The sequence below is a fragment of the Peromyscus maniculatus genome, chromosome 9 (genome assembly GCF_049852395.1).
Source record: "Peromyscus maniculatus bairdii isolate BWxNUB_F1_BW_parent chromosome 9, HU_Pman_BW_mat_3.1, whole genome shotgun sequence".
NCBI lineage: Eukaryota > Metazoa > Chordata > Mammalia > Rodentia > Cricetidae > Peromyscus > Peromyscus maniculatus.
In genome coordinates, this window is record NC_134860.1 from 42,201,201 (window position 1) to 42,226,368 (window position 25,168).

General features: G+C 41.4%; 1 protein-coding gene across 1 annotated transcript in view; it reads left to right on the plus strand.

Moving 5' to 3' along the window:
• LOC143267349 (ribonuclease P protein subunit p29-like) overlaps nucleotides 1–25,168 on the plus strand; it is a 181,795-nt gene that overhangs the window by 107,405 nt on the left and 49,222 nt on the right. The window lies entirely within an intron of this gene.

Consider the following 25,168-nt stretch of genomic DNA (forward strand, 5'->3'; position numbering starts at 1 on the left):
GGGTGGTTCAATATACAAAAGTCCGTCAATGTAATACACCATATAAACAAACTCAAAGAAAAAAACCACATGATCATCTCACTAGATGCAGAAAAGGCATTTGACAAAATCCAACACCCCTTCATGATAAAAGTCTTGGAGTGGTCAGGAATATAGGGAACATACCTAAACATAATAAAGGCAATTTACAGCAATCCAACAGCCAACAACAAATTAAATGGAGAGAAACTCAAAGCATTTCCACTACAATCAGGAACGAGGCAAGGCTGTGCATTCTCCCCATACTTATTCAATATAGTACTTGAAGTTCTAGCCAGAGCAATAAGACAACATAAGGAGATTAAGGGGATACAAATTGGAAAGGAAGAAGTCAAGCTTTCCTATTTGCAGATGACATGATAGTATACTTGAGTGACCCCAAAGATTCCACCCAGGAACTGATAAAGTTTATAAACACTATCAACAACATAGCTGGATACAAGATCAACTCAAAAAAATCAGTAGCTCTTCTATATGCAATGGACAAAGAAGCTGAGAAGGAAATCAGAGATACATCACCTTTTACAATAGCCACAAATGACATAAAATACCTTGGGGTAACACTAACCAAGCAAGTGAAGGACCTATATGATAAGAACTTTTAGTCCCTGAAAAAAGAAATTGAAGAAGATGTCAGAAAAGGGAAAAATCTCCCATGCTCATCGATAGGCAGGACCAACATAGTAAAAATGGCAATTTTACCAAAAGCAATCTACAGATTCAATGCAATCCCCATCAAAATACCAACACAATTCTTCACAGGCCTGGAAAGAATAATACTCAACTCCATATGGAAAAACAAAAAACCCAGGATAGCAAAAAGAATCCTGTACAATAAAACAACCTCTGGAGGCATCATGATCCCTGACTTCAAGCTCTTCTATAGAGCTACAGTAATAAAAACAGCTTGGTATTGGCATAAAAACAGACAAGTGGAACAATGGAATCAAATTGAAGACCCTGACATTAACCCACACACCTATGAACATATAATTTTTGACAATGAAGCCAAAAGTGTACAATGGAAAAAAGAGAGCATCTTCAACAAATGGTGCTGGCATAACTGGATATCAACGTGTAGAAGGCTGCAAATAGATCCATATCTGTCACCGTGCACAAAACTTAAGTTAAAGTGGATCAAGGACCTCAACATAAATCCAGCTACTCTGAACCTGCTAGAAGAGAAAATAGGAAGCAGTCTTGAACACAGTGGCATAGGAGATCACTTCCTAAATATAACACCAGTAGCACAGACACTGAGAGAAACAATTAATCAATGGACCTCTTGAAACTGAGCCGCTTTTGTAGAGCAAAGGATACATTCAACAAGGCAAAGCAACAGCCTACAGAATGGGAAAAGGTCTTCACTAACCCCACATGTGACAGAGGACTGATATCCAGAATATATAAGGAACTCAAGAAATTAGACATCAAAATGACCAACAGTCCAATTAAGAAATGGGCTATAGAACTAAATGGAGAATTCTCAACAGAGGAAACTCAAATGGCTGAATATTGGTGAAATTATTTTGGCCACTCCACGTAGTTAAAAGGATATTTATTTAATGGTGTAACTCACAAATTAAGTAATGGGTAGGTCGCAGGGTCTGGGGAAGGTGTATTGCAATCCAGCAGTGTTCTCCAGAGCTCTGCACAATTCACCTTTCACCATTCCGCGTCTGGCACCGAGAGCGCACACAGAGAGAGCGCTGGCCCATCCAGCTCTCGGGTCCCCAGGCGCCTCCCCTCGCCCCGCCTTGTAGGCATGAGAGTTGCCAGAGTCTCAATGGGGGTTGGAACTTCCAGATCCAAGCTGGAATGGCTACCCACTACATCTGAAAGACATTTAAGGAATTGCTCAACATCCCTAATCATCAGGAAAATGCAAATCAAAACAACTTTGAGATACCACCTTACCCCTGTCAGAATGGCTAAGATCAAAAACACTGAAGACATTTTATGCTGGAGAGGATGTGGAACTAGGGGAACTCTCCTCTGCTGGTGAGAATGCAAGCTTGCACAACCACTTTGGTAATCAATATGGTGCTTTCTTAGAAAATTGGGAATCAATCTCCCCCAAGATACAGCTATACCACTCTTGGGCATAGACCCAAGAAATGCTCAATCGTACCACAAGAGCACTTGCTCAGCTATGTTCATATCAGCATTGTTTGTAATAGCCCAAACCTAGAAACAACCTAGTTGCCCTTCAACTGAAGAATGGATAAATAAATTGTGGCACATATACACAATGGAATACTACTCAGCAGAGAAAAACAATGACATCATGAGGTTTGCAGGCAAATGGATGGATCTAGAAAATATCATCCTGAGTGAGGTAACCCAGACTCAGAAAGACAAATATGGTATGTACTCACTCATAGGAGGATACTAGATGTGGAACAAGGACGACTGGACTGCTACTTATATCACCAGTGAGGCTACCTGGAAAACAGGACCCCAACAAAGACACAAGGATCACCCAATGATGGAGAAATGGCTGAGATCTACATGAACAACCTGGACATGAGTGGGAGCAATGAAGGGCGAGGGTGGAGGGAAAGAGAGTGGGAGATAACAGCTGTATCAAGAACAGAGAGGGAGAACAAGGAATAGGAGACCATGGTGAATGAAGACCACATGATAAAAGGAAGAACCAAAGTGCTAGAGAGGCCCACAGAATTCCACAAAGATAGCCCCACAAAAGACTGCTGGCAATGGTTGAGAGATAGCCGGGACTGACCGACTCTGGTGATGGGATGGCCAAACACCCTAATAGATTTGCCAGAAACCCATTCCAAGGACTGAGGAATCTGGATGCACACATCCACGGCTAGGCCCTGGGTGGAGCGCTGGGAGTCTAATTTGCGAGAAAGAGGAGGGTTTATATGAGTGAGAATTGTTGAAACCAAGGTTGGATAAAGCACAGGGACAAATAGCCAAACGAATAGAAACACATGAACTATGAACCAAAGGCTGAGGGGCCCCCATCTGGATCAGGCCCTCTGAATAAGTGAGAAAGTTGACTGGCTTGATCTGTTTGGGAGGCATCTAGGCAGTGGTACCAGGTCCTGGGATCATTGCATGAGATAGCTGTTTGAAACCTGGGACTAATGCATGGACGCTTGGCTCAATCTGGGAGGAGGAGACTGGACCTGCCTGGACTGAGTCTATCAGGTCGATCTCAGTCCTCGGGGGAGGCTTTGATCTGGAGGAGGTGGGAATGGTGGGTTGGCTGGAAAAAGGGGGAGGGGAGCAGGAAGGGGGAGAACAAGGGAATCTGTTGCTGTTATGTAGAACTGAATAGTATTGTAAAATAAAATAAAATAAAATAAAATAAGAACTACATACCAAACAGAGTTCTCCTCCACCACAGATAAACTTGCAAGGAAAAAGGAGTCGAGAAAAATATGTAGGTTCTGAGGATTATCGCATCACAAACAATAACCTTCAAGAATAAGAAAGTGTCTAGGGATGTATAGTTGGGGGGCAATAAAGACAGGGAAGAGATTACTTTAAGACTCAGTGTAGCTGTTGCTGCTGGTGGGAGAGAGAACATTGCCATTGGATGGGGTACCTGAAGAGTTTCTGGGGGACAAGAAGGTTCTCTCTTCAATCTGCCTGTTGATTGTGAGACATCCATTTATCATGAGCTGTAGTTGGAGTTATCTCCAGAACTGCCCAGGCTCGCAGCCATTCCCACCCAAATAAAAACACAGACGCTTGTATTATTTAAACTGTTTGGCCTAATGTTTCAGGCTTCTTGTTATCTAGTTTGTATATCTTAAATTAACCCATTTCTATTCATCTATACCTTGCCATGTGTCTCATGGCTTACTGGTACTTTTCTCTTGCTTCTCATGGTGGTGGCTGGCAGTGTCTCCTGGCTCAGCCTGTTACTTTCCACAATTCTCCTCTCTCTGTGTCCTGCTTATACTTCCTGCCTGGCTACTGGATATTTAGCATTTTATTAATCAATCAATTATATCAACACATTCACATATTACAGTTATCCTCAGCACTTTCCTTTTTTTAAAAAAGGAAGGTTTTAACTTTAACATAGTAAAATTACATATAACAAAACAATTATCAAGCAAGAATTATAGTCATAATATCTAGTCTATTTTTATTTGGCAAAATTAAAGAAGGTATCCTATCTATCTTATATTTGTGAGTATAAAGTTTTATATCTAGCTCATCTTTTATCATCACTAAGGAAATTATAACTATCTAGTTTTAACTACATCAAAGACTCCAGAAGGATATAATATTTCCTGAGAAACAGGAGAAGGACGCAAGCAACTTTCAGGAGTCTTGCAAGAGTAGACAGAGAAAGCTGGCAGCCTGGACAGTCATCCAAAGTTCCTCTATAAAGTTGGTTTACCTGTCTTCAGCCCAGAGGCCTAGAGTCCCACAGTTACTTTTTAATGTGTCCTGTGGTATGTCTGGCAGGTTTTTCTGCAAGGCAGGAACCTGAAGGACCATCTCATCTTATAAAGTTTAGTGTTCACCTTTCTATGGATCTTGTATGTTGAGCCAATACAACATTTTGTCAAGCAGTCCGGGAAAGAACAGTTTCTTGCCCAAATGGTTATTTTTGTCAAGAAGAAGATAAATTCTATGTAGTGACTTTGATGTCCATCTTCTTCTCTGAAGTAAATCAGTGCTGTCAGGAACAGACATGTCTCACTGTCCAGAAAGTCCAAATTTTTTAAAAACATTTTAAATGCTATATTTGTAGGTCTTTGAAGTGATTGAAGATTACCTACCTAATTGAATTATATCTATGTATACCTGGAAAATTTAACATGGCTAAAAGTTTGACCATCATAGAAGAATAATTATTAATCTGTATTTTTAATTATCTATTATACATTTAAATGAGTTGTACAAACATAATACCTTAAACAAGAGAAGAAATATACATATAGTATAGCAAAATTAAGTTTAAATTTGTATCAATAAACTAAAATCCATAGCAATGTAAAACATTTTTAAACAAGTTGTTTTCTTTAAAAGTAGGTTTATTAATCTACCCTTTTATCTTATCATATCTAAACTATCCCCCCTTTTTTAGAAAGAGATTGCATATATAATTAACCTGTGTTTTAAATAAAAATATTGGTTTTTCTTGTCCCAACCAGAGGGTTCTTTTGATATGGGACAGAAGACTCTCTCAACCTTTTGTTTTAGCAATATGTTTGGGTTTAGAGAAGGAGTGAGCCAATTTTATTTCCAAAGCCAGCTTGGTATTTTTGGGAATTTGGCTGTAGTTTTTCATATTATTTTTGCTGAATGAGGGTGCTGTATTTTTATGGGGACATAAAGAAAATTTTAGGATTATGGGGTAGTCTGTGAGGCTGTATTGTCTAAGCCAGTTGCCTTGAAATCATTTTGGATGTTGGATCATCTGGGCCATGGTGTAATCGGAGACCTTTCAGAGGGTCTTGGCTGGTTAAACCTGGTGTATCTTAATCTGAAACAAATCCATAGCCTCTTAATTTTTGTGGAAACAAAAGGAGAGCCTCCTTTTCAAAGCAACATATCTTGAGATCCAAATTTTGAAGTCAAGGTAACTTTAAAATATACATATTGGTTTAACTGAGCAGCCTTTACAATCAAATGTCTCTCTGCAGTTAAAAATCCCAAAGACAACACCATCCATATTTTTTTGTGTAATATCTATCTTTATGTGTCTTATTTTTATATTATTTTTACTTTTTTTAAAGACTATTTTTAGAACTATCTATTTTTTATATTACTATATACATATATTACTTTTTTTTCTATTAAGCCTATGTACATTTTTACATATATTGTAAATCATTTAGAGGTTTATCCCATCTGAATCTGTCTTATTGCAAATCTATTGCTTTAAACTGAAGTATTACTAAGCCTGAATGGCAGCTGTGGCTGCAGGCTCTGCCTATCTCAGCTTCCCAACATTGCAGAACTATGTTTACCACCAGCTTTGGAGGAACATTTTCACCGCTGGACTGTGGGAGGCAGTGGGTCTATGTCTCTATCAAACCAGTGTGTAGCCCAGAAAACTCTTTTTTTGTCTGTACTAACAAACACTAAATCCACAATTCAGTGTTACGTGCAGCTTGCAGATGCCTCACTCCCGCCATGCTGCAGGTCCACCATCAAATCGAGGAGCTCAAGCCAACAGGCTGCTGGTAAATTGATAGAGACAACTAGGAAGCTGTTTTTAGCTCTGTTTTAGAATCTTCCTTCTCAGGTTATAGGTGGAAAGTTCTGTTTGATTTTTAGAGAGCTTGGACTTTTAAAGTGTTGTATTTTTTAAAGGTTGTGCGATTTTTAAAACTTACACTGTGTTTTATATTATGATATTAACATAAGAAGTTGGGGAATGAGAAATAAATGGTTATGGCGTTGAGGTGATGTGTGTCATGCTGAGAAGGAATATAAAGTCCTAGTTAACTTTATCTGGTGTATACAATGAAGACTCCACAGAAGTCTTCCCTAGTCCTCAGTATTAAGAAGAGGGAGTTTTTGCCTTTTTATGTTTTGTGTTTTGTGTTTGTTTGTGTTTCCTTTTCAGGATGCATGTAGTGAGCAAGAAGGAGTCTGGAGGATTTAAAGTCAAAAACACATGGCCTGAGGAACCCCACTCTTTCTGACTGCTGCATTGTGTTTGCTGTCTTGGGCCTTTCTTCCTTTTTCTTTGAAGAACACTCATTTCTCCCTCCTGTGCCTCTGTCCACCACAGTTACTACCAGGCACATCATAGTTATTTCAATGTCTACTCTCCTATGTATAGAAATTGGATTTCCAGGGGATCCCATCCTTCCCAAGAAACGAGAGATGAGTGTTTACTCCGACTTCAGCCATCCATTACCATAAGGAGGATAAACAGAGTCATCATGACCATGGTATCTACAGCTGAACCAGATGTAACTTATGATTATTTTCACTTCTCTCTTTCAGTGTCTAAGAGAGCAACTTGCTCAAGAATATTAGTGAAGATGGGAATATGACTGTGATAGTTATTCTTGGTTGTCAATGTGAATACATATAATATTAACTAAAATCAAAATATATAGAGCACATATATGGGAGATTTCATTTGAAGTGTGTGGATCTACTTCTAGTCCTGATCTTTGAGGTGGGAAGTCACACTTTAATTCAGACTTTAACCCAGATGTAATCTGGATCACTCCTTCTTCTCGAAGCATGTATAATGAAATGGAAGAAGGAAGATTTACTCTTTCTCTGCTTGCTCTTGCCTTGTGATCACATCCATTCCTTCACTGGAATTAGAACCTACTTCTTTAACATTACAGAATAGACTACAAACAGCTAATACATCTATTCTTGTGGATGGAGCATCTACTGAATTATTGGACATTCCATCATGGCCAGACATTTTTGTATAGGCTGCACCACAGCCTGGAAATCATTCTAACAAAACACTTTCTAGATATAGAGAACTTCAGCTTATAACTTCTGTTACTTTAGAGAGACTTGACTAATATACCAGTCATGTAGAGAGGATATTCTAGAGCACTTTGTGTCTCAGCTATGTCACAAATTCCCAATGGCCACCTTCCCTCAACCATTCTTCAGGTGAAGCTTTGGTTTTGGCCTCTTGGCTCCTATAACCTCTCTGTAATGACAGGAAAATCACGAAAGTCCCACACCTCTCCAATGGAATGCAGAGTAATACAGTTAAATGAGTGTCTCAGATGGAGACTTTCTAGGGTAAGTGAGGAATGGAAACAAATCCCCATGTCTTAACTTTTGTGGGCCATGGCTGGGCACTCCCACCAACATGAAGATCAGAGGACAACTTGTCAGAGGTTTGTTGTTTCCTTCAATCATGTGAGTCCCAGGGAAGGAACTAAGACCTATAAACCAGGCAACAAGTACCTTTGCTCACTGAGCCAATTGTTCAGCTGAACACATAATCCATGGAATTGAATGAGCTTTGTGTGTGTGTGTGTGTGTGTGTGTGTGTGTGTGTGTGTGTGTGTGTGTGTGTGAATATATATATTGATGTTCTGTGTATATATCTGTTCTCTTTTCAGGAAGAGTAGATTCTTTCTACCCTTGTACAACAACACCAGTTTGGCACCCCACAGGATTATTTCCTCCACACATTAACTCTCTGATTCAGTCTCAGAAGTCAGATCTGGTCCAGGGGAGTTTCACAAGAATAAAGTACTCATCTGGAAGGAACCCTTTCTCAGTATACAGTGAGATCTGCTGTGTGAAGAGAGCAGCATGAACCATCCCTTCCCCTTCTTAGCCTTGTACAGGCATGCTCTCCATCAGATACATGTGGCTTTTGTTGCAGGCTTCATTCACTGTGGCTGGTCTGAAGCTTCCTCCCAACACTTACCTGGAGTATCAATAGGGACTCCTACCCACATCTCCAACACCAGAGGGTCTTCTCAGTTTTGCATTTCATCAGATGGCCCTAATCTGCATTGCCAGTCAGAATGAGATGTGAGAGATCTGCTACAACCCTGACAATAAGTGATGCTGGAGCAGGATCCTGAAACCACAAACACCTTGCACTAATGCCTGGCATCCTAAGACAATTACCATGCCTACATCATATATTTGTCCCTACTGGATTCCTGAAATTTCTCTTTTTGGTTGGGCCTGTTTCATTCCAACTAATACAGCACAGATGGCTAGAAGGACAAAAGTCAAGTGCAGGAGCTGAAGTGTTGGCTGCTTCACTTTGAGTAATTGTTTCTCTCCCAAAGAACCAACAGGACCACTAAAAAGCCTCTGTAACTCGTTTCAGGTAGAATTTGATGCCCTCTTCTGGCCTGTGGTGGAATTGCATAGAGATAGATTACAGCCAATCAGAAGGCAAAACACACATACATATAAATAAAAGACAGAAATCTTTTAAAACCTGTAGCACTGATGCATCATTAAGGCCAACAGCAGCAAATAATAATAATAATAATAATAATAATAATAATAATAATAATAATAATAATAATAATAATAATATCCCAACGTATCTTTGAATTCATTCTCTGTGTTATTTGGTTATCACTGAAGCTATATTTGAAGAAAACCAGAGACAGATATCTTCAGATTATTAATTTGTTTTATTTAATGTTTTATTGATTCTCTGTTATTTTCACATCCTGTATCCCAATCCCAGTCTTCCAACTACCTGTTCCCTTGCATATGTGCTCTGCCCTTGATGCAAGTGATGCAATGCAAATCAAAACTACTCTGCCCTTGATGCAATGCAAATCAAAACTACTCTGAGACTTCATGTTTCATGAGGCAGAACAGAAAAAAAATAATTTTAAAAAATGACATCTAATGTTGGGATAGATCTGGAGTACAAGAAACACTCATCCATTCTTGTGGGAATGTGCACTTGTACAGCCACTATGGAAAGAGGTGTAGCTGTTTCTTGGGAAGCTAGGAATCTATCAAGACCCAGCTATGCCAAGACCCAGCTCTTGGTGTAAACCTAAAGGATGATTCACCTACCACAGAGACACTTACTTGCTCAGCCATGTTCATTACTGCTCCATTTATAATAGCCAGAAATTGGAGACATGCTAGGTGTTTCTCAGCACATTAATGTCAAAAGAAAATGTGGTTCACTTACAGAGATGGGCAACTGATCAGCTGTTAAAAAAGAAAAAAGAAAACCGAGCCACAGTGGTGGCTCATGCCTTTAATCCCAGCACTCGGGAGGCAGAGGGAGGTGGGTCTCTGTGAGTTCGTGGCCAGCCTGGTCTCCAAAGTGAGTTTCAAGAAAGGTGTAAAGCTACACAGAGAAACCCTGTATCAAAGGGAAAAAACTCCGGGAAATTTAGAGGTAAATGGATGGAGTTAGAAACAATCATCCTGAGTGAGATAACCCAGACACAGAAAGACAAATACGGTGTGTTTTCACAGATATATGGATATTAGCTGTTGAGTTAAAGATAGTTAAGCTACAATCAGGATAACCACAGGTTAGGTATAGAGTAAGGGATTGGGGGGAGGGACAATTTCCACAAAGTGCAAGTAGAATAGATTGTTATGGATTGATGATGGATAGAGTCTGGAACGAGATGGTCAAATGAGAAGGGAGGGAGAAGAAAAAGTAAGTGATGAAATAGAGGAAGGGAGAGGTAAAATTAAGGGCCATTTGATGGATCTTATTGAAACCTAATAGAGTAGAACCACTCTAAAATACATACATATACGAGCTGATCTAGATGACATAGTCAAAAAAGGAAAAATCCAAAAAGCAGTGAGACAGAACCACAACTGGATATCTTTGTCACTAAATGTAGCTTCTGATACTGGCAATGAATTACATTTAGTCAATTTGTTGGCCAAATGGGTCCAATGGAACATCAAACAACGCAAGGTCTTATAAGGCTATTGGTTGCCCTCCATAAACTGACAGGAGGAGCTGTTCTTGAAGGTGACACCAACACAAGTCACTGAACATGAATCAGTCAAGCTCATGCTCCCCTAGACACCTCACCACTTACGGACTAGATTTAAAGGCACTGGAAGGGACTCTGCTCACTATCAAAGAGGAAAGTAAACACCAACCCAGCTACAATGGTGACTGCAGCCAAGATATGATGGAGCAGTAGTAGAACAAAGCCAGTGGGAGTAACCAACCAATATCTGATTGATAAAAAGCCGACTCCATGAGATGGATCCCACACCCAGCACTGTGTGGGTGGACAAGACCTGAGACTAGTTATGCCAGGATCCACCGGGGAAACTAAACACTACTGCTCTGCTTAAGGGCCATAGCAATAAAATGACTCCTAACAATTTCCTGCTGTACTCATAGATAATGCCTTTCTCAGTCTTCATCAGAGCAGCTTCCTCCTGTACCACATGGGAACAAATACAGAACCTTCAGTTGATTATAGGCAGAGAGGAAGTGATCTTGAACACTCAAGCCTAAACAGGACATCTCTGCTCCAATTCCTCCCTTCAGGACTTAGGGAACCCTGTGGAAGAGGAAGTGAAAAAAGTGCCACAGAATCTGAAGATGGCAGGGTCATTGTCCATCCACTGAGGTGAAGCACATATGTGAAGTGGAGCCAGACTAATCCTGAGAAAAGCTGCACTGCATGTGTTTCACAGGGCAGAGATGGAGAGGGAGGAATGCCCCATCCATTTGGAGCCCAGCAGATCACATGAGTACCAGATGCTGAACATTGGGCTATAGGATTTGGATTATTACAGCTAGATTATGGTATTGTTACCATATGAAAATTTCTGTGCTCCAGCTCTTCTCTTGTGGAATAAGAAAAAATCCATTTTCTTTAGTTTATTTTACCAACCCAATTAATAAGCTTTTGTTTTTGTTTGATTTTTAGAGAAGTTTGACTTTGAATTGTTGTAATTTTTAAAGATTGTGGGATTTTTAAAACTTACACTGTGTTTTATATTATGATATTAACATAAGAATTTGGGGAACAAGAAATAAATGGTTATGGCATTGAGGTGATGTGTGTCATGCTGACAAGGAATGGAAAGTCCTAGTTAACTTTATCTGTCCACTTGAAACAGCCTAGCAAAAATAGCAATGAGAATCTCAATATAGAACCTGCATGGATAAAAGACATATTAATCTCCAAGAAATTTACACTCAGAGTTTTATATTTTTATACCTGTTGTACATTTTTTGAATTAGGATTAAATTTACAGCATGTATAATTTGTATTTGATAATGACTTTTATGGCCTGACCACTTAGGGTTGGATAACCTATCAAGGGATTTGTTCCTAGGAAAGGTTAATTTTCTCACCTAGATTTTTGAAATGTTGTGGGTGCCACTTTCTTGTCATATAGAAAAACTACCTAGGAAATAAGATTAAGTTTAAAATTTTCGTTGAAACCTATTTCATGTTATATTGTAAAATATTATACTTTAAAGCAAAATTAGTGTAACTCAAGGAGGTGGGTAGCTTCATTGACAGACTAAATCCATTATCAAGGGTAAACTTCAAAAGTTAACACATTTATTTAAATTTAAACATTAGCATTAAATTAAGGTTAATAATTAATATGAAGTTAATTGTAGTCCATCAGAAGTTGTTTTAGAATAATATGATATATGAAAATGAGCAAGGGAGAGGAAAGTTTTATACTTGTAAATATTTGTTAATCTATCAGTCCACATACTTTATTACAATGATTGCTTGTTTTTATTGCATATCAAACAATTTGGCTCTATTACTGTGGATGATGAGACTTACTGACTAAGGGGAAATATAATAAAATAATTTATTTTCATTTCTTCAATGGAAAAGATATTGTCCATAAAATGGTATATTATAGATTGTGGAAACTATATATGAACTATTTCAAACAGTTTTTCAACAAATTATTGGCACAGGGTAGGGCTATTTAACATTCCCTTTGGGAATACCTTCTATTGATATCTCTTAACAGGCTGAGAATTATTATAAGTCTATATCGTGAAGGCAAACTTTTCCATATCCTTTTCTGATAGAGAGAGTAAAGAAACAGTCTTTAAGTCAACAATAATGTAGGGTGTAGAGAGCCCATTAGTTGAATCATTTTATTTATGGCTCTCAGATGTGTCCACATTCTTCATTTTCAATAACAAATACAGGAGAATACCAAGGGCTGAATTTCCACAACACCTCTCAAGTTACAGTCCATCATCAAAGGAAGCCAAGGCAAGATCCTAAGGCAGGGACTTGAAACCACAGAGGAATGTTGCTCATTCTTCTGCTCAGCTAACTTTCCTCTATGGTCTAGGCTCTCTTGTCTAGGTATAGCCCTACCCAGAGGGCTGAACCTTCCACAATCAAATCGCAATCAAGAAAATGTCAAAGAAGCATGCCTGCAAGCCAGTCTGATGGTGTAAGCTCCTCAACTATGTGTCAAATAGACTTCCAAAATTAGCCATCCTAACAAATCATACAGGGAAAAATATAAGCCTCAGTTTCCTACAAAAAAATGATTCTTGATGAATATGATTCTATGTCCAAAGTAAAATTTCAATTGTAGGAAGAGCAATTAAAAAGGATTTAGGTAAGAAAATGAAAAAATATTTAAAATAATGAGTGACAATCAGTCCAAGCCACAAAGGAAAACTTGGTAAATTTGACTATTGAAGTCTCTTCTGGAGGCTGCAGGGTAAACATGGGGAGGGCTGTTGCTGACACCACCTTTGACCATCCTTGCAGTATTTTGTTGGAGGACTTCCCACCAGAAGCCCCTAACCCTAACTGCAGCGACCAGGTCCCAAATACAAGCCTGAATCATCAACTGGATGCCAGAGCTTATGTTTTATAGAAATTAATGGGGTGCATTCTACTTGATGATTTGTGAAAGGCTGCATCCCATTTTCAGAGCTGTAGATGTTGCAATCTGCTGAAGCACCACCAGGAACACTGTCTAAAGCCACTGCTCTTGGGGACACACACTGCAGTGCCCTCACTCATTATGCTTCGAAGTGTCAGTGGGAGCTCTGCAATAAGATTTGGCTCTGGACTATTATATACTTCCTGGTGTTGCTGCTTCCAAATCTTGCCTCATTGACCATCAGTAAACTTCAAATCCCAATAAACCATTTTTGCTTTGATAGCAATTGGAGTCTTCTACTGTTGTGTTAAATGAAGACATCACAGAAGTCTTCCCTGGCCTCCTGTTTTAAGAGGGAGTTTTGGCATTTTGTGTTGTTTTTTTTTTCATTTGTCTTTCCTTTTCAGGATGCATGGACTGAACAAGAAGGGGTCTGGAGGATTTAAATTTCAAAACACATGGCCTGAGGAATCCCACTACTTTTGACTGCAGCACTGTGTTTGCTACGTTGGGCCTTTCTTCCTTTTCTTTAAAGAACACTCATTTCTCCCTTCAGGGATCATTTCCACCACAGTTACTACCGGGCACATTATACTTATTTAAATGTCTAATTTCCTATTGTACAGAAACTAGATTTCTGGCAGATTCCCTACTTCCCAAGAACCAGAGATAGGTATTTAGTTCTCTTTAACCATTCCTGGCCATAAGTACTCCAATAAAGTAATCATGACCATGGGATCTACAGCTGACTCAGATGTCACTTATGATTCTTCTCACTTCTTCCTTTCACTCTCTAAGGGAGTCATTTACTCAAGAATACTCGTGTAAAGGCAAATACGACTGTGATTGCTATTGTTGGTTATCATTATGAATACATAGGATATTAACTAACATCAAAATATATACAGCACATCTATGGCAGATTTCATTTGAGGTAGCAGGATCTACTTCTAATTCTGATCTTTGAGGTAAGAAGTTAAACCTTTAATTCAAACTGTAACTCAGATGTAATCTGGACCACTCCTTCTACTGGAATCATTTATAATGACATGGAAGAATGATTATTTACTCTCTCTCTCTCTCTCTCTCTCTCTCTCTCTCTCTCTCTCTCTCTCTCTCTCTGCTTGCTCTTGCCTAGTGAACACATTCATTTCTTCATTGGCATGAGAACCAACTTCTTTAAGATTACAGCATAGACTTCAGACACCTAAGATATCCAGTCTTGTGGACTGAGCAACTACTGGATTCCTGGACTGTCCATCAGAGCCAGCCATCCTTGTATAGGCTGGACCACAGCCTGGAAGTTATTCTAACAACTCACTTCCTAGATAGAGGGAGCTCCAGTTTATAATTGCTGTTACTCTAGAGAGCCCTGACTAATACACCAGGCATGTAGAGAGGACATTCTAGAGCAGTTTGTGTCTCAGCAATGACACAAACCCCAATGGCCACCTTCCCTTAAACATTCTTCAGGCAATGCTTTGATGTCAGCCTTCTTGGCTCCTATAACATCTCAGTAAAGACGATAAAATAGCAGAATTCCCACATCTCTCCAATGGAATGCAGAGTAATACAATAATGAGTGTCTCAGACTGAGAGATTCAAGGTAAGTGAGGAATGGAAACAAATCCCCATGTCTCTGCTTTTGGGGGCCATGACTTCCATACCTACAAGAAGATCAGAGGACAATTTGTCAGAGGTATTTTGTCTCCATCAATCATATGAGTCCCAGGGAAGAAACTAAGATGTTTAGGCCTGGCAGCAGGTAACTTTGCCCACTGAACCACCTCTCCAGCTGATCACAACATCCATGGAATTAATATATATATATATATATATATATATATATATATATATATATATATATATATATTGGTGTTCTGTGTGTATATATGTTCTTTACTCATGAAGAGTAGATTCTACCCTTGGTTGACAGCACCAATTTCGAACTCCACAGGATTATTTCCTTCACATATTAACTCTCTGATTTAGTCTCAGAAGTCAGATCTGGTCCAGGGAAGCTTCATAAATATAAAGCACTCATCTGGATGGAAACTTTCCTCAGTATACAGTGAGATCTGATGCAGGGAAAGACCAGCATCAATTATCCCTCTCCCTTCCTATCCTTGGACAGGCATGATTTCCATCACATTCAGGCACATGGCTTTTGATGCAGACTTCATCCACTCTGGCTGGTCTGAAGCTTCCTCCCAACACATACCTGGAGCATCCAGAGTGACTCCTAACCACACCTACACAACCAGGAGGGTCTTCTCAGTTGTGCAGTTCATCAGATGGCCCTAATCTGCATCGTCAATCAGGATGACATGTGAAAGATCTGCTACAACCCTGACAATAAGTGATGCTGGAGCAGGATCCTGAACCCATGAACACCTTGCATGGATGCATGGCATTCTAAGACAATTACTATGCTTACATCATATATTTGTCCCTACCGAACTCCTGAAATTTCTCTTTGGTTTGGGCTGATTCATTCCAACTAATACACCACACATGGCTAGAAACACAAAAGTCAATTGCAGGGGCTAGAGAGATGGCTCCTTTACTTTTGAGTAATTATTTCTCTCCCAAAGAACCAACTGTGCAGCTAAAAAGCCTCCTTAACACCAGTTCAGGTACAATTTGATGCCCTCTTCTGGCCTCAGCTGGAATTGCAATCACATATATTACAGCCCTTCAGCAGACAAAACACTCATACATATGAATAAAAGAAATAAATCGTTAAAAAACAGTTGTACTAATGCATCATTAAGGCCAACAGGAGCAAAAAAAATAATGTCCCAACTTATCTTTGAATTCACTCTGTCTATTATGTGGTTATCACTGAAGCTATATTTCAAGAAAATTAAAGGAAGATAGGTCCAGCTTTTTTAATTTGTTTTTTTAATGATTTATTGATTCTCTGTTGGTTTCACATCATGCATCCCAATCCCACTCTTCTAACTACCTGTTTCTTGTATCTGTTCTCTGCTCTTGATACCTCCCATCTAAAATAAAACAATTTAAAAGAAAAATGGAAAACCCAAAACCAAAGCAAACAAACAAGATTCTTGCTGAGGAATCTGTAGTGTGGCCCAGTGAGTCACACAGTACATCCTTTCATCTATACATCTTTTCTCGTAAGTGTTCTGGCCTCTGATTTCTACTACACTGTCAATAATCCACCCTCACTGGGACTCCTCTTGGATATAGATTTGATGTCTGTGTCAGAGAGATCCTGTAGCTCTGATCTGCAGATCTGGGCCATTCACATGTTCTTGCAGTTCATAGATGAAGAGGGCGTTAGGGTGGGATAACTTATAACCCTGGTTATGAACCTGGGTGGTAGCTGGGTTAGAGAACCCACCAGCGTTCTCTCATCTTCACCACTTGAGCAAGCTCTCCTATTCTCCCCCAGCCAAATCACCCACTAGAGGAGGTAGATTGGACAGAGGCCGATTATCCTGCTCTCATGTGTGGTAATATTGTGTTCCCCAAAATACTGTACCGTAATAAACTTATCTGGGGTCAGAGTACAGAATAGCCACTAGGACCTAGAGTCCAGAAAATGGTGGCATACACACCTTTAATCTTAGCATTCTGGAGGCAGAGAAACATCCTGATGTCTGTGAGTTCTAAGTCACACTGGAAGCAGACAGGAATGGTGACACAAGCCTTTAATCCCAGGAAATCATGGCTGGAAGCAGAAAAGTATATAAGGCGAGAGGAGGAGGAACTAGATAGAGTCTCTTAAGCCTTTAGACTTTTGAGCAGCAGTTCAGCTAAGATCTATTTGGATGAGGACTCAGAGGTTCCCAGTCTGAGGAAACAGGATCAGCTGAGGAACTGGAAAGGTGAGCAGGCTGTGGCTTGCTCTGCTTCTCTGATCTTCTAGGATTCACCCCAATCCCTGGATTCAGGTCTGATTTTATTAATGAGACCTGTTAAGATTCATGCTACCCACCTGACCTCACATCTAAGTCACCCACACTCAGAACACAAGGACCAGCCCTGCTGTTTGGAGAGGCAAGGTGCTGGGTCCAGTCCTCCAATTGTTTCCATAGGTGACTGTCCAACTCTCATGGCCCAGAGGCCAGCTCTCCCACCAGCCTCAGATAGCATATCCTCAGGTGGGGCAGACATCTTTCCCTCACCATTGCCAACACAGGTCAGAAGAAGGGGAGCAGAGTCAGCTCTTCTGCTCTCACACCATCACAGCCAGCTCACCTACACAACCACTAACAATTTAGGTCTACATGCTACTCAGTCCAGGGGCAGGACCCACTCTCCAAGTGCTGCAGGTGGTGAGGGGCAGATCCAGTTCTCCCTGGTGCTACAGCCTGTGAGAGGCAGGGTTAACTCTTTGAATCCCTATCCTGTCTTCAGTGGTAACAGGAGCAACTGACACCAACAAAAACTGAAGCTGTGGCAGGGTACCGTTTTTAGACATGGCCATTAGCAGCAGCCTAGACCGGGAGGACACCATAGTCCCTGATGGTAGCAGAGTCCACTAAGAACTGTATATCCCTGGAAGACACAGCCCTTGTCTAAGATGGTCCTGTATGTCTCTTGGTTGGCAATATAGGCCACAAACACTGGCTGCATTAGCAACATGAACCCAGACATGGTGCTAGGTGGCTTGCTGGGCCTGGATGTCAACATGGCCCTATTTGGCAATGCAGATCACTCAGATCAGCATGGACCCACCAGCAGTACCCAAGTGGATCTATGTGGCAGCCCAGATTCCAGGCATCTGCACTGTCTGTGATGGCATCAGGATCTGGGATAGCAATGCAGATCCTGGTTTCAGCAGAGCCAGGGACCCCGATGTGGCTCATGGCAATGTTCCTGGCACAGAGGTCACTCTGGTCCCGGTTGGCAGCACAGTCCTCTAAAACACACATATGCCCTGTGGTATCATATCCCTTTCACAGTACCATAGTCACAAGTGGTGGCCCAGACTGAAGACAGCTGCTGAGCCTTCAGTGGTAACAGGAGTCACAGATATCAACACAGATGCCCACAGCTGTGTCAGGTCCATGGAGAAGATATGGTTGTTTCTCATTAATAGGGTTCACAGGATCATTTCATGAAATGTGTATACAGAATAATATAGTTGAGGGATAGCAATATATATGTCCACAAGGATGCAGTATGGATCCTTTTTTCATCAAGAATTGGGTATACACTGAATTGGCAACACTATCCACATGCAAAGACCTATGTATCCCTGTCTTGGCTTGGAAGTCACAACGTAGCCCAAGATGGGCACACAAAGTTCTGGTGTTAAAGGAGGTTCTGGAGTGACAGGATGAAAACATCGCACATGATATTAAGAGTGAAGAGTTGGAAACTGTCCATCTAGAACAACTTGACCTCAAGACAGTCCATGATAGATTTCCCATCACATAGGGAGGGCTAAGTAGCTTGCCAAAGACATCGAAATTAAACGGATAGAAAAAGTCTTGCTCACCAACATCTCTACCTTCCATGTTGTAGTACCCCTCACAGAAGCCACATTCTGCTGAATGTCAGGGTTCTCAGTAACTCCTGTCTCAGGTTTTCTGTGTCTCAAGCTCATTGGTGATGCTTTCTTTTCTTCAGGAGTACTGAGCCAACAGACCCATGGATCTGATGGGGGCTGGATCCCCTGGAGGTCACTTGGTGTTTGTCTCACTAGTGAAATCACAGCTAAAGTGGGTGTCTTCATCTGAGGGGGCCTTAACCCTAAGGCTGAAGAATGTCGAGTAATAAAGATGTCTGGGACTTCTTTGGCCTCCTCAGGTTTCCCTTGAGACCTGCCCTCAGAGAAGGAAAGACCATCATATCTAGTGCAGCCTAGCTGGCACACAGGCTAGACAAACTTTGAACCCAAAGCAATGCTGACCAGAGAAAGAGGTCTTTTTTATTTTATAATTTAATTTAATTTTACATATCAGCCAGTGATTCCCGTATTCTTCCCCCTCCCGCCCTTCCCTCCTCTTCCCCCAGCTGAACCCCCCCCCATTCCCATTGCCTCCAGGGCAAAGACTCCCCTGAGGACTGAGTTCAAACTGGTAGATTCTGTCCAGGCAGGTCCAGTACCCTCCTCCCTGCCTGAGCCAATTGTCTCTGTATAAGCCCGAAGTTCCAAACAGCCAGCTCATGCACTGAGAACATGACCCAGTCTCACTGCCTGGGTGCCTCCCAAACAGATCAAGTTAATCAACTGCCTCACTTATCCAGAGGGCCTGATACAGTTGGGGGCTCCTCAGCTATTGGTTCATAGTTCATGTGTTTCCATTTGTTTGGCTATTTGTCCCTGTGGTTTTTCCAACCTTGGTCTCAACAACTCTTGCTCATGCAATCCCTCCTCTTTCTCGCCAATTGGACTCGTGGAGCTCTACCTGGGGCCTGGCCGTGGATTTCTGCATCCAGTTCCCTCAGTCATTGGATGGGGTTTCTAGCATGACAATTAGGGTGTTTGGCCATCCTATCACCAGAGTAGATCAGTTCGGGCTATCTCTTGACCATTGCCAGTAGTCTATTGTGGGGGTACCTTTGTTGATTTCTGGGGACCTCGCTAGCTCTTTGCTTCTTCCTATTCTCATGTGGTCTTCATTTATCATGCTCTTTTATTCCTTGTTCTCTCTCTGTGTTCTTGATCCAGCTGGGATCTCCTGCTCCCCTAAGCTCTCTTTCCCTTGACCCTTGCCCTTCATTAGCCCCACTCACGTCCATGTTGTTCATGTAGATTTCATCCACTTTTCTGTTGTTGGGCGAACTCTGTATATTTCTTGGGGTCCTGTTTTCTACATAGCCTCCCTGAAGTTGATAGTATCAGTCTAGTCATCTTTGTTTTACATCTAGTATCCTCCTATGAGTGAGTACATACCATGTTTGTCTTTCTGAGTCTGGGTTACCTCACTCAGGATGATTTTATCTAGATCCATCCACTTTCCTGCAAACTTCATAATGTCATTGTTTTTCTCTGCTGAGTAGTACTCCATTGTGTATATGACCACATTTAAGGTGTTAAGAGTGAAGAGTAGGCAATCACATTTTTCTTAATAAAGATACAATCATTTTACTCAATAATGGATGAAAGGGCACACAATATAAACAGTAAATAGTCATATCAAAATACCAAACAACAAGAACCAAAGAGAGTACAAATGAATTCAAAACCTTAAACAATAACAAAGAAAACCAAAAAACCCAAAGCAAACAAAACCCAACAAAAAACAAACAAAAAAATTATGCTAAGCAGCTTGCTAAATTAACAGATTAAAGGGTTAGGGGTTAGGTTAATCATGCAACAGACTTTGAGGCACAGTCAAAAGCCTGTGGCTGGCCTTGAAAACATGGTAGGAAGGCAGTCACAAATGTAAAAGACCATTTCAAAGCAAGTATAGCAATGCCCCATGGGACTTGGAGTGTGTATTCTTCTGAGGAGGCTTCAATCCAAGGGTGGAGTGCACCATGGGTTCAAGTGGATTGTGGCTTCTTTGGCCTCCTCAGTTCTCTCAAAGCTGTTGTGTGAGAAAGAAAGGCAATCAGTCCCAGAGGCATCCTGGCTGGGCCACAGGCTAGACAAAATCAGGGCCTATTCACACTGGAAGCCAATGTCAAGAGCCCCCAGTCCCCATGAATGCCGTGGTTGCACGGGTTGGAATGCAGTGGTGGCTCACTTGCCTGTGATACTTCCTGCTCCTGCTGCAGCAGCTCTGTCTGCAGGAGGCTCTTATCCGGGGCTGTGACATGTTCCAGGTCATGCTGGAGATTTTCTGACCTAGAGGAGGAAGGCAGTTAGGGAACAGGCCTGGTGGGGACCTGCTGTGTCAGCTGTTGAGCCTGAACCAGCTCTAGTCATCTGGACAGTCCAGCATGACCCTCAGCTCAAGTCATTCCTTGATTTCCTAGGAGAGGAGTGTCAGAGTGCACCTTAGCCTGGATTTAACTCTGTGTTTTAAAATCTGCTAGAAGACAAACTGAGAACTACACAGTGCTGGACAAGAAAATCCACACATTTCTACAGCTGTCCAGATACAATATTTTGAGAAAAACATAACACTGTATCAAGGTCTGAGTGACAGTTCAGGGCAGATGTACATGGCCCTGATTAGATACCAGGTTAATGAGTAACTTGGGAAACTGAATGTAGTCCCTCTAGAGAGCCTACAAAATAAAAACAGTGAAGGTTCTGATTATTCCTACAGCACAGAGACCTGCCTGAGTTCAACACTTCAACCCCTAAATAATCTTATGTCCAGAAAAATCTTTTCTCAGGAGACAGATGCACACTGCAGAGAGCTTATAATCAGCAGGAATGTGCTGCATGCAGATCTAACCAAAAGTAGGAACTTCTGTTTCAATGTGATGTTCTGGAAGGAAAATAAAGTAACAAGAGCACACACTGTCCTTCAAAATTAACCCTCCTCCTGCTAAGTTGAGGACTACCATAGGGAGATTTATGGGGAGACATAGGGGACACTGAGAAGATACCAGAGATCTCCGAAGGGAATAAGGGGTACACATTCCTCAGAAACACTAAGGCTCAAACATAGTGTTTCCTGGAGAAGTTCTTGTTAACAGGGCCAGCACAACACCCTGAGGTGGTCTTTCACTGCCTGTGGATGAGAGCCATCCAGATGGGAAGATTCCCAAAAAGGACAGAGATATAGGTATAGGTGACCTCCATGGTTCTAACTACTCCTCCCAGTTTGGGCTCCTACCTCATCTCATAAACACTGAAGTGATGTTGCAGCTTTTCTGCCAAGTCCCTTTGCTGGGTGACCAGCTCCTTCTGATTCAGCAGGCCCTTCAGTCTTTCATCCAGGCTTTCTTGCTCATGTTCATTAGAAGATTGTGTTCTCAGGGGAGAGTTCTCACTCTCATGCACACACATAAAGTCAAGGACACACAGAAGTACATTTATGCACCCATGCAAGCCCACTGTAATTCACTAACATGTTCAATTTCGCTGCCAATTCTAATAGAAGGAGCAATCACCAAGAATACTATTGAGAAGAAGATTAACTTTCTTTAGATGAGAAATGAACACAGTGGCAATTAGAGATAGGCACAGTACTTTCTCAATAAAGTTAGTTGGTCTCCATCATCATTAAAAATATAACGAGTAATTTCAGAGAAAAACACACACATGAGTTTACACATTCACAAACACTAGTACTTTTAAGCACCCATATCCCCAACACACACACACAAGCATTTACCCATACACATACAGGAAATATGGGCACACAAACACCCACTCACCAACAGGAGGTCATAAACAGAAACCAAAGGAACAATAATGTCCAAATAATAGTCAGCATTCACACACAGAGAGAAGTACACCACACAGCTGTACACAAATGCATGCATGCACGCACGCACACACATGCACACGCGCGCGCACGCACACACACACACACACACACACACACACACGCATATGATATAGTCAGTAACACAATATCAGCAAGGAGATGCACTGTGGGATTCCGTGTTGTGAAGCCAATGAGACAAACAAGACATTTCCTTTGTGTTAGCTGTGTGTAATGAAAAGGAAGAAGTCTAGTTTTTATTTTTAAAATAGCTGTATTGTTTGATTTTGTTATTTATTAAAGAACACATGCCGGGCGGTGGTGGCGCACGCCTTTAATCCCAGCACTCGGGAGGCAGAGCCAGGTGGATCTCTGTGAGTTCGAGGCCAGCCTGGACTACCAAGTGAGTCCCACGAAAGGCGCAAAGCTACACAGAGAAACCCTGTCTCGAAAAACCAGAAAAAAAAAAAAAAAAAAAAAAAAAAAAAAAAGAACACATGTATACCAAAGCAATAAGAGTGTATAAACACAGGAGAAACTACTCCCTCCTTTCTCTTTCTGAGCAATTGAAACTTGTGACAATTATATAAGACAAAACAAGACAGAAGGACCCATTGAAGAACAGGAGATCCAGAGTCCTGGCCAGCCCAAATAGCCCAAACAGATAATTTTATGTTCAGTGAATGACCTTGGTTCAAGGGAACAAGAGAGTAAGCAACAGATGACAACATGGGGTTTCATTATGTAGCCTCTGAACACACCCGTGTATGTACACATTTACATACACCTGTCAGGATCACACACAGACAACAGGAATCAAAAGCAAGCAGAAAAAAAAGAAGAGGATATCATATTGAGGAAACAGATAAATTTAGATTATGCACATCAGATGTTTCCACAGAGGCCTACAACAGATCTATCCATCTTCTGGGAACTAAAACTGCCTAGAGGAGAGCACACAGCTTAGTCAAACTATGTTGAGGTGATTGGAGAAAATGTTCTCTTCAAGCCTTAAACCTGTCACCCCAACCCTCAAGCTGTCAAAGTCCTCCCACATGTATGGTCATTCAGTCAGCTCCAGACTGGAAACTCCAGGATGGGAGAACTGTCCAGCACCACCCACAGAAAACAGGGCTGACAAGCTGATACTCAGCTTCTGAGAGTGTGACCCAAGACTTAAGCTAAAGAAAGAGAACAAAATGGAATGCAGGAAGAAAGGACAAGCCCACTTGCCACCCCAAAAGTTGACAATGAAAAACATTCACTTGGCATTGTCTAGGGCTCTAGTCCTTGCAAGCTGCTTCCTACTTATGATCTCACAGGACCCCAGAATGCAAATGAGCCACAGGCCACTGACCTAATGAAGGAGAGCTCTGTGATATTCTACAAGTAGCTCCCTGCATGACAGATTCTAATATAATGACATGTAGGTGTGTGGTATCTCACAGACCCATCTCTCTGAATGTACTTCAATTTCAGCAGACCAGGAAGGTTTGCTTTCCAATCAGCTAGTATCTAGCAAGAGGCTAACTCGACAGGAAGACTTGTGAATGATCACAGAAATGGATTATGGATGGGTGGGTGGGTGCTTACATGGGTGTTTTTATTTTATCGTTGGACAGTTGGGAAGTCTTCCCCTACTGCTTCAGCCTACCTGCTGCTGCTCAGCACAGGGGTCACACATCTTCTCATGGGCCTCCTTTAAGAGCTTCTTCAACTTCTCACAGGACTCATGCTCTTCAATCTGCTCCTTCAACAACAGCATGTTCTGATGTCTCAACAGATGGACATTGTTCCTTAGCTGATTACACTCTGGTAGGATCTGGCCATTGAGGTAACTAAACAATCACCAAAACATGGTGAGCCACAGTGAGCCTCTATTTGCCATCCTGCATCCAAGTACCACCAACCATGAAAAGTCTGAGGTCAACAGAACAAGAATGGAGCTCTCAGTAGACTAGCCAGCATCACTCAAATACAGGCTAAATCCAGAGAATAGCCAAATTGCAGACAAATTCAAACTACTTCTGAATATCCAGGTACCAAAAGGGATCTTGTCCCTCTGAGAAAAGGGTACAGTCCACACCTGTGCTTAACTGTTCCTGATATTGGGAAAGCATCAGCAGGTAGAGGCAAAACACACTCTGAATGAGGGCAGAAGTTCTAACAGGAATAACTTCTCTCTACAGATCCCAGGCAAATCAGATCTGTGAAGCCCCTGCCAGCACCCAGAGAACCTGGGCTTCAAGAAATCCCTTCATGGTACAAACCATTTTTCTGTCTTAGGTCTCCTGAGTTGGGCAGGACAATAATAGGAGGGCCTCAGTGTTTTTTCACACTTAGCAAAATTGAGTCCAAGAGGCAAAAATTGAAGGGCCACAAGGCAGGCTATGGGCTCAAAGGCACACAGGCTAGAACCAGAGCCCTCACTTTGAGTCAAGGACAAAGAAGGGCAGAATCAGTCCCTCCCAAGCTATTGGGCACTTACCTAAAGTATTCAGTCTCCTCCATCAGCCCCT